The following is a 7,846-nucleotide window of genomic DNA, read 5'->3' as shown; positions in this document are numbered from 1 at the left end:
CTGAACTGAACTGAAATGAACTGAGTGCTTTTTAAAAACCATGTTCCAGTCCCAAACGAAAACAAATTAAAAAATGTGACAAAAACACTAGAATTAATAAAAGGAATGCTATTGCTTTAAATTATTGATGGATATACAATAATTCAATCTTTCTAACATTGTCAGAAAATGACTCATTCCCCTTCAGTGAGTTTTCCAAAAATTAAAAATGAATGCTTCAAGAATAAAATATTTCTAGACATTTCTCAAAATTTAGATTATTTTAGTTTCCTGTTCTCTTTTTAATATTTAACAAAACTGGGACTTTAACTTTCCCATGGTTTTAGGCTCATAAGCTTCTAAATGTATGAAAATGAATGAGGTAAGTTTCAGAGATTTTATAAGGCTTTTGTACCATCTCCTTGGATGTTTAGAGTTTTTTTTCCATAAATTCCTGGATTTGATAGTGGTTTACAGAGGGCTGAGTTTGCCTCTTTACCTGAATAGCTCTTTCCAGATGTCATATTCCCTTATTGTTTTTAAACACTAAGACTCATCACTTCTCGGCCTTTTGGCTAAGATCAAGTGTAGTATCAAGACTCTTCAATATTTACTTAAAAGATATAAGAAGCTGTTTAATTCATGGAGAATGGCTAGCAGCCACACTGAATGATTAACGTAGAATTACTTATCCAGGAAGTTAAGTCTGCTGCAGACTAAGCAATACCACACCCTCTCACAGGTCTTTTAAACTAGCCTCTACTATATCAGGCAATAGAAGACTTAAGATTACTTTTTTAAAAAATTTATTTTTAATTTTTAAAAATTCTTAAAAATTTTTTAAGTGGCGTATAATTACTACAATGCTGTGTTAGTTTCTGCTGTACACAACATGAATCAACTATAACTTCAGACATTCTCTCTCTCTCGAGCCTTCCTCCCACCTCTCTAGGTTAGCACAGAGCACAGAGACGAGATCCCTGTGCTATACAGCAGCTTCCCACTAGTTATCTATTTTACATGTAATAATGTATATATTGCTACTGTCTCAGTTCATCCCACCCTCTCCTTCCCGCTCTGTGTCCACAAGATCATTCTCTTCACCTGTATGTCTCTTCATGCCCTGCAAATAGGTTCACCAGTACTGTTTTTTCTAGAATCCATTTATATATACAAGCGTGCATGCCTAAGTCTCTTCAGTCATGTCCGACTCTGTGAGACACTATGGACTGTATACCCACCACGTTCCTCTCTCCATGGGATTCTCCAGGTAAAAATACTGGAGTTGGTTGCCATGTCCTCCTCCAGGGGATTTTTCCAACCCAGGTTTCAAATCCGCATCTCCTGCATTGGAGGAAGATTTTTACCGCTGAGCCACCGAGGAAGCATACATATACATTAATATACAATATTTGTTTTTCTCTTTCTGACTCACTTCACTCTGTATGACAGAGTCTAGGTTCATCCACATTGCTACAAAGGAGCCAATTTCATTTCATTCTGTGGCTGAGTAATATTCCACTGTATATATGTACTACAACTTTATCCATTCATCTCTCAATGGACATCTAGGTGGTTTCCACATCCTACCTATGATAGATAGTATTGCAGTGAACATTGGGGTATATGTGTCTTTTTGAATTACGGTTTTCTCAGGTATATTCCCAGTAGTGGGATGGCTGGGTCAAATGGTAGTTTTATTCTCAGTTTCTTAAGGAAACTTCATACTGTTCTCCATGGTAGTTTTATCAATTTACATTTCCACCAACAGTGCAAGAGGGTTCCCTTTTCTCCACATTCTCTTTAGCATTTATTTACGTATTTTTTCCTTTCATTTAATTTATAGATTTTTTGATGATAACCATTCTGATTGATGTGAGGTTATGATTACTTTTAAAACTAACATCTATTATTTTTTTTCTTCTATAAAGATGCATCGTAACAGATTTGAAAATTAAAAGAATAAGCAAAGAAATGAAATATCCACCCATAGTCCTATTACCCATATAGCATCATTGTTCACATTTTGGCTTAGTTTCCATGATAGGGTTTTCTCTTCTTCTCTTTGTAAGCATCTGTGGATATAACATTACTGACATAAAGCTCATGTTTTGCATCCCATCTATCTCTTTTTTTCATTTATGATATCATGACCATTTTCCCGTGTCAACATTTTTTAGTCATTTTCAATTCCTGAACTTTCTTTCCATTTCTGTGCTTTTAAATCCTTTCTTTCCTGGTCATCCTTCTAACCCAGGTTGAATTGACTGCCTCCTTGTGTTCCCCGGTCTCCTGCACACAGGAGAGTGTTTGGTCAGAATACTCAGGACACTTCAGTTTGCTACTTCTGTTCTCTGCTGTTAGAGGTATACCTTTTGAAGTCAAGATCAAGGTCCTTCACCTCGGTATCACACACATTTTACATGAAGGGAGTAGAAGATCACTAAAAGTGTGTTGAATGAATGTAGAATTGATAACCATTGTTTCAAAATCTGTTCAAATATCATCTTTTCACAATAATTGCCTCCATGGCAAAATACTGTCTTCCTTTTGGGGACTTCTGTATCACTTTTCTTTTCATGATAACTGCTATTTATTTATGCATTTTTTCCTTATGAAAATAAAAGCTTCTTGGGCAGAGGCAATGCTATCTTTAACATCACAGCCCTCTTCTCAGGGCAGGGTAGAAAATCTACATACAGGAAATTATCAGGCATTTGAATTGAATCAGGAGGATATGACCTATCAAATTAAATCTTGCCTATGAAAATCAGTAATTCAAACATATTAATTTTATTATGAATACTTATTGTCTCAAATGAGGACATCTAGAGGGAAAAAAAGCCATAAAATAAACAGCACCATTTAAAATTTCTATATGAGTAGATTTTCATAAAGATTTCTGGTATAACATTTACATAATATATTCAAAACTTACATATTTAGAGAAAATATTGTTCTTTGACTTCATGCATGCTAAGTTGCTTCAGTTGTGTCCAACTCTGTGCAACCCCATAGATGGCAGCCCACCAGGCTCCTCTGTCCACAGGAATCTCCTTAGTATCTTACTTTGTCATCACCAAACATGTCAACAACATATATTTTTGTGAGTGATTGTGATGGCATGTCTGTTTATATATTTTAAGAAACTCTAGATCATTCTTCAAAAGTCACTTTTCCAAGAATCTTTCATGACCACTTAGGTTTCCTTTCTTTCTCCTTCTCTGTTTTTTTTTTTTAAATATTTTTAATATGTGTTTACTTATTTGGCTGCATTGGGTCTTCATTGCAACATGTGGGATCTATAGTTGCAGCATGTGGCATCTAGTTCCCTGACCAGGGATCTAACCCAGGCTCCCTGTATGGGAAGCGTGGATCCTTAGCCACTGGACCACCAGGGAAGTCCTCTCCTTCTCTCTTTTTATAAAGTCAAAACAAAGGTATTATTTTGGCCAGATTTTTAGAATTTATCCTCTGAAAGATAAGTGTAAGTTCATGCCAGATTGCGTGATTTTTCTCTCTTGTTCTACAAATGCACATTTTTGAACCTGTAATATAAATATTATGATTCATAAAAACTGAAAAAATATGGCACTCTTTTGACCTGTTTTTCTTTTTCTAAAAATAACTCATATTTATTACCTTTTCTTATTGAAATTTTAATATCTGAGTATTACAGTAGTAAAACTGTTCACTACATATGCAATGGGTGATATCGTTATGTTAACTGCCTACTTTATATTACAGTTATACATAATTTTGACATCCATAAAGGTGATTGAATATCATAATAATGTTTAAAGCAGTTATACCATTTTTCAGTTTTATTTCAGGTAACAGAATATTTTGTTCCAGGCATGTGATAACCGTAATATTTGAATATCTAGTCCTATGTATGATATTCAGGCTGTCCTGTGCCAATAAAAACATCCTTGAACTAGAAATTGAGGTTTTTCAATCCAGTTTCACTATTATATCAGAAACCATTTGAATGTAAGCAAGTGTTTATTCTAAATCTAGCTGCTTTTTCTGTAATACTCCCTTCAAATACTTGATAACTATTTCCTAAGGCTATGGTTTTTCCAGTGGTCATGTATGGATGTGAAAGTAGGACTGTGAAGAAAGCAGATCCCTGAAGAATTGATGCTTTTGAACTGTGGTGCTGAAGAAGACTCTTGAGAGTCCCTTGGACTGCAAGGAGATCCAAACAGTCTATCCTAAAGGAAATCAGTCCTGAATATTCATTGGAAGGACTGATGCTAAAGCTGAAACTCCAATACTTTGGCCACCTCATGTGACGAGTTGACTCACTGGAAAAGACCCTGATGCTGGGAGGGATTGGGGGCAGGAGGAAAAGGGGACGACAGAGAATGAGGTGGCTGGATGGCATCACCAACTTGATGGACATGAGTTTGAGTGAACTCTGGGAGTTGGTGATGGACAGGGAGGCCTGGTGTGCTGTGATTCATGGGGTCGCAAAGAGTCGGACACGACTGAGTGACTGAACTGAACTGAACTGAAACATCTGGTATATTCAAAACGCTGTGAACAAAGGGTTTAAAGTACAAACTCTAACAGAATAGTGGTGTCAAAGTAGAATTTTCAAGAAGTTAAATGTATAACTTTCATATGAACATAAAGTGAGCACATGTCAAATATTTAATTCACTAATGAATGATAGAACTTGCATGATGGTAAGGATGGTTCAAAAAGATTTAGAAAGAAGGAAGTATTCAGAGTAGCTAAAGAAAATTAATGCTTAAATAAGAATACATATTTGGATAGAAACCTGGTTAATGTCCTATAGGGCAATAAAACTGCATTGGTATAGGACAAGCATCATACAAGTCTACCAGTTATGACTATCCTTGCTGCTAAGTCGCTTCAGTTGTGTCCGACTCTGTGCGACCCCATAGACGGCAGCCCACAAGGCTCCGCCGTCCCTGGGATTCTCCAGGCAAGAACACTGGAGTGGGTTGCCATTTCCTTCTCCAACGCACGAAAGTGAAAAGTGAAAGTGAAGTCACTCAGTCATGTCCGATTCTTCACAACCCCATGGACTGCAGCCTACCAGGCTCCTCCATCCATGGGATTTTCCAGGCAAGAGTACTGGAGTGGGGTGCCATTGCCTTCCAGAGTTGTAAATTATCTAAACTAATAGTAAAATAGCAAGTTCAACAAAGGCACATACTCTAAGAAATCAGATAATCCTTGGCTTGGCCTGATATGCTCAGCAAAGACACTGAAAGAAACCACAGCAATTTCTTTACTTTATTTATAAGTTTTGGATAGTTTTCTTAGTGAGAGGAAAGAGAGATAAATTACTCAGATTAAAATATGACCAGTACTTAGTGCAGGCAGGAGTAAGTTACTATCAAATCACACTAAAACAGTACTAACAAGGGACAGTAGGACAAGAGGAAAGGTCTTTTCAAGGAAGATGCTGAAATGCTAAGAACAATTTTCTTGAGATCTGAAAAACAGGTAACAAGGCAGTAAAAGATCCTTCAGGAATAGAAACAGATTCACTGATATTCTGCCTTTGATTCTTGAATGTCTGATGTGTGTTGCATATGAGACAAAAAAACCCAGCAGGTAAAAAAGAAATTATTCTGAGTAATTAGCATATGCAGGGGTAGGAAGCAGACTTTTTTTTTTATTAGAACGATTAATCCAACTCAGAGAGTCTGGAGGAAATAGAAAACAAAGAACAAAGCCTTCATATCAGGAAGAATGCTCCTAGTATCTTGGGAAAGGCAATCGACTGGAGAACAATTTTGGACCTCATGACCACATATTACCTTGCCATTTTCATAAGGTAATAGTGCTGGTACTACTTATGATTAACTTCTCTTGTCATGGTTTCCCCACGGGAACAGCGATTACAGTTTGATGGCTTGATTGTAGATTCCACAGGGGCATTTTATCATATATACAAGTGTGCTTGGTAACAGACCAACAAAAATTCATCATCTGACTCTAGTGTAAGAGAGGAGAATGCTTAACCCCATTTTACACTTTCCTCTTCAATCATAAACCCTGGAATAACCATTGATATCATTAAATTTTTATTTGATTATATTTAAATCACTATAATTTCTGTTATTTTCAAATTCATATTTTTTAAGTCTTTTTTCTAACATGAGAAAAAAAAACTTTGTTGAAATTCTTGCTACGCCAATTTCTGGCAAAAGAAACCTGAAAATTAATAATGTAATTAATAATTATGTAACTAATTAAATCATGTAACTAATAATTAATAATGTAATTCTTTTGTTTCAAATATCTCTTATTATCTTTTAGCCTAGGACTTTAGAAAACCAAGCCAAAAAAAAAAGTTAAAAGGTATATAGTCACATGATTGGATAAAACTATATTCATTTATAATGGTAGCTTATGTAAAATTATGCATAATCATCTATACATTTTATATAACAAAGTCCTTAGAGATCATTTTCAAATCCAATTTGATTAAAGATGTGACTTTAATATTTAGTCTTGCCATAAATGAACATATCTACAAAACAGAAACAGACACACAGACATAAAGAACAAATTTGTGGTTGCCAAGAAGTGGAGGAGGAGGAGGGAAGGAGTGGGAATTTGGGATTAGAAGACTCAAACTAATATATATAGGATGGATAAACAACAAAGTCCTACTATATAGCACACGGAACTATACTCAGTACACTGCGATTCATCACAATGGAAAAGAATTTGTAAAAATGAGTATATGCGTGTATAACTGAATCAATTTGCTGTTCTGCAGAAATTAACACAACAGTTTAAATCAACTACACTTCAGTAAAATGTAAAAATAAAAAATAAAAAATTAATTAGTCTTGCTTATTTAGAAAATCATCTATGATCTTATTCGTGTATATTTTTTCCTTCTCATTTGTTTTCCAAGCTTTCCTATCTCTCTATTATGTCTCCTAACTTATTTCTTATGAGAAAGAGAAATGTGACCTCTGACAGCTAGAAGCTGCTCTTGAACCATCAGTTAGACCCAGGTCTTGTTAGCTGCTGATTTCATGTCTTGGTATTCTCCTCCTGATTATAAACAATTTTATAGGACACCAATCAGACAATGACAAAGATGTCACTAACATATGTTACTATATTGGATGAAGACAAAATAAGACCATTCCATACATATGTCTGCTGCTGCTGCTGCTAAGTCACTTCAGTCGTGCCTGACTCTGTGTGACCCCATAGACGGAAGCCCACCAGGCTCCCCCGTCCCCGGGATTCTCCAGGCAAGAACACTGGAGTGGGTTGCCATTTCAACACAGATAAAAACATGAACATAATCAAAAGGACAAAAATGAGCAAATATCCTCCCTTACGGGGTAACATGAATAAGTGCTGCTTCTATGCTAATCAGAATTTTAGCCACAGTCTACTATTCCATCATTCCAGATAAGATTCTTTAAAATACCTATAGCAGACCCACTCCAAAATGGCCCACTTATCCTACCTTCTAGTTCTCACCCTTATGTATTTCTTCTCTTGAATGTAGGCAGAATCCCTAACTTTCGTTTAACCAGTGTAATATGGTAAGGATAATGAGATTTTATTTCCATGATTACATTTTATAAGATGGCAGAAATCCCCATCTTACCAGCAGACTCTATTTACTAACCGTCCCTACTGACTTTGATGAAGTAAGTCGCCATATGGAGAAGCCTGCATTGCAAGCAACTAAGGTGGCCTCTGGTTGACAACCAGTAAGGAACTGAGGCTCTCAAGTATCAGTCAATTCCGTCATTCAGTCGTGCCTGACTCTTTGCGACCCCACAGACTGCAGCACGCCAGGCTTCCCTGTCCATCACCGACTCCTGGAGCTTGGGCAAACTCATGTTCA

General features: G+C 36.2%; 1 pseudogene; it reads left to right on the top strand.

Moving 5' to 3' along the window:
* Positions 1-534: 534 nt before the first annotated feature.
* On the top strand, positions 535-623 carry LOC129552868 (U2 spliceosomal RNA; annotated as a pseudogene).
* Positions 624-7,846: the final 7,223 nt, after the last annotated feature.

Source organism: Moschus berezovskii, chromosome 3, assembly GCF_049115385.1.
Source record: "Moschus berezovskii isolate FMDL1 chromosome 3, NW_MosBer_1.0, whole genome shotgun sequence".
In the NCBI taxonomy this organism is placed as follows: domain Eukaryota; kingdom Metazoa; phylum Chordata; class Mammalia; order Artiodactyla; family Moschidae; genus Moschus; species Moschus berezovskii.
The sequence above is the reverse complement of the archived record's forward strand: the minus strand, read 5'-3'. Positions and strand labels throughout refer to the sequence as shown.